The sequence below is a fragment of the Tupaia chinensis genome, unplaced genomic scaffold (assembly GCF_000334495.1).
Source record: "Tupaia chinensis unplaced genomic scaffold, TupChi_1.0 Scaffold000116_1, whole genome shotgun sequence".
NCBI lineage: Eukaryota > Metazoa > Chordata > Mammalia > Scandentia > Tupaiidae > Tupaia > Tupaia belangeri.
This window is the reverse complement of record NW_006159580.1, coordinates 561210-564211: the sequence shown is the minus strand read 5'-3', so window position 1 is coordinate 564211 and position 3002 is coordinate 561210. Positions and strand designations below refer to the sequence as shown.

The 3002-nt window shown below is 48.5% G+C and overlaps 1 protein-coding gene and 1 pseudogene across 2 annotated transcripts in view; both read left to right on the top strand.

Moving 5' to 3' along the window:
* Window positions 1-3002, top strand: part of PPARD (peroxisome proliferator activated receptor delta) — a 90584-nt gene that overhangs the window by 57890 nt on the left and 29692 nt on the right. The window lies entirely within an intron of this gene.
* On the top strand, window positions 7-2129 carry LOC114007042 (S-phase kinase-associated protein 1 pseudogene; annotated as a pseudogene).

The window sequence follows — 3002 nt, the reverse complement described above, 5'->3', positions numbered from 1 at the left end:
GGAATGCCAGCTGGAGGCCTCAGAACCTGGAGACCGTCATTGCTGGAGGAGCTGAGGAATAGAAACGAGGCAGTCCAGGTGAGGGGAAGACCCCTGCTCGGAGGCACTCTCCCCTGGCACTGGCTCCAGTGGCCTTGGGCGTCACCCACGCCCATGCTTCGGCCTTCCCATTCATAAATGGCAACAACAGCAGGACCTGCCTCATACTGCACTCCGGAATCCCGCGCAAGTGTGAGAAGCTTGGAGTAGTGCCCGCACACAGGAATGCCACATCCTGTCTGATTGGAGCAGAAGTCATGTCAGCTCCACGTAAAAGGGGCCAGCTCTGCGGTGCAGTGGTTGTGCACCGCTCAGGAGAGCCCAGCTCGCATGTGGCGACCACAGTTCGAATCCCAGACCCAGTCAGGAGCACACAGGGCACTCTGGGATCCCACAGGCTGGAGGGCTGGAGGAGGGCATCATAATGTGACAAGACGCCGTGGGGTGCCCATCTGTCTCTCCTTCCACTCTCACACACGAGCACGTGTGTTCTGTCATGAATAAAGAAGAGTTGTGGATGGTTTTCTGTGTGTATTTGGCTGCAGCCTGTTCCCCAGCCTCTTTGTTCCCTGCCACCCTAGTCTCCATGTTTTTCTCCACTTCTCCTGGGCCTAGGTTCCTGCGTTTCTCCTGCCTAGAGCACCCTACTTCACAGTCTTTTTAAAGAATTAGTTTGGGCTGACGCCGCGCTGCGCCGCCGGAGTGGCCTTGTTCTCCTCCTTTTCTTGTCTGCCAACCCTTCTCCACTCTCATCAGCGTCCGGGCAGCCGTCTCCCTGAGACCGGGCACCATGCCTTCAATTAAGCTGCAGAGTTCTGATGGAGAGATCCTTGAAGTTGATGTGGAAGTTGCCAAACAGTCTGTGACTATCAAGCCCATGTTGGAAGATTTGGGAATGGATGATAAAGGAGACGAAGACCCAGTTCCTCTACCAAATGCTAATGCAACATTATTTAAAAAGGTCATTCAGTGGTGTACCCACCACAAGGATGACCCTCCTCCTCCTGAAGATGACGAGAACAAAGAGAAGTGAACAGACCACATTCCTGTTTGGGACCGAGGATTTCTGAAGGTTGACCAAGGAACACTTTTGGAACTTCTCCTGGCTGCAAACTACTTAGACATCAAAGGTTTGCTGATGTTACACGCAAGACTGTTGCCAATATGATCAAGGGAAAAACTCCTGAGCAGATTCGCAAGACTTCCAATATCAAAAATGACTTTACTGAAGAGGAGGAAGCCCGGGTACGCGAAGAGAACCAGTGGTGTGAGAGAAGTGAAAAGTTGTGCCTGACACCGTAATGCTAAGGACTGTTCCATCTACGAGGCGCACTGCGCTGTTTGTAATTGTTACTATTAGACAGTAGACCAACGCAGCAGCACGTCGGTTGTGCTAGCGGAATACTGTCCTTATTGCAGGTGTAGTTTGAGTACAGATTACAAACCTATGGCTGAGTTTCTTCCAGGACCATCGAAAGTTTCTTTTTTCTTTGCTCTGAATAAAACTGAACTGTGGGTTCTCTATCGAAAGTGGCATTTTGGGCTTTTCCTCTTCTTGTAAAGCCGTTTCTGCCTAGTTGACGGTCCATTTAACTTTGGTGACCTTTTAAAAGTTGTCATTGTAAATAAAGCAGCTTGGAAAAGGTTTTCTGAAATAGACTTAACAAAAAATTATCTTTATTCGTGAGTTGGAAACTGGAAAGGGGCTACTTGAATGTTCTGAGTGGGCTTAGTAGGGTGTCTTCCAACTGCCTAGAGTTAAGTACCAGTACCGCTGGTCGTGATTAGCCCATATATAGCAGGGCTCCCTCGTTTGGATCTGAGGAGTTGTTTTTTGTTTTGTATTCTGTCAGCTTTGACTGTATTCCCTACAGACTTAGCTACTGCCTAGTTTTGTGGTTGGTTGGGACTTTTTCCTTTTTTTGAAAAACTGTAACTAGACAGGTTGGCGTTTCAATTAAAGACATTTAACCCATGTGGATGTCATATTTTTATAGTCAGTGTTCCCATGTAGGTAAACCTGTTTACACTGTTTGCATGTAAAAATATTTAAACATTTAACATTAAAATAAGTGGTAAAACCCAGAAAACTATCCATGATGAATGCAATATATTTTCAATAAAATGTAAGTATACCAAAAAAAGAAAGAATTATTTTGTAAATTTCATTCATTCATTCATTCATTCAGTTCACCAGAGAGAGAGACAGAGAGAGAGAGAGAGGGAAAGTGAGAAAGCAGCCTGCCAGGTCCGGGACTCGGAACTGTGGTCAGCCATGTGGGAGTCCAGCACCTAGCCACTGCACCACCTGCTGGCCCTCTCCTGTCTTTATAAGAAAAGTACCAGCTCCTCGATTTGATTTCCTTCTCTGAGCTGAAGTGTTTTCTGTAATGAGGATATATTACTTTCGGGATGATCTCAGAGGCCCCAGTTCTCCTGACTCTGGAGGCTCCGTGAGGCTCTAGCAGAGGCTGCTTCCTCCTCCGGGCTCAGCTCCTCCCCCGCCCTCAGTGTGTACAGCCTTCCAGGGAGTAGTAGCAAGCCCTGATCTTACCTCTGTGCACCTCCCACCCTACCTGAGTCTGAGCTAAGGCCTGAGTCACCCAGGCCTCCCTCCACTGAGTAGTCCTCTCGGGGTCTGCCCAGTGAGAGGACTTTAGCGTCAAGGAGCAAATAGGGGCACCCAACACTCCTTCAAGGGGAAAATGAGTCCTTGCCCCCAAGAAAGAACCGCCTCCCCCAAGGTCACCTGGCAGATGGGCAAAAGAACTGGCCAGGCCCAATTAGGACCCCTCAGGGGGCCATTTCTGCACTCCTGTTTCCCCCCACTACATTTCTACCAATTTATTGTAATAAATTGTAATAGCCCCTCATTTAAAGAGCTTAGAAGAGTCTGGAGAGTAGGGGCCGATGCCCTTGGAAAACTGAAGCTTGTGGAGACATGATCTCTACAGGGTTGCCTC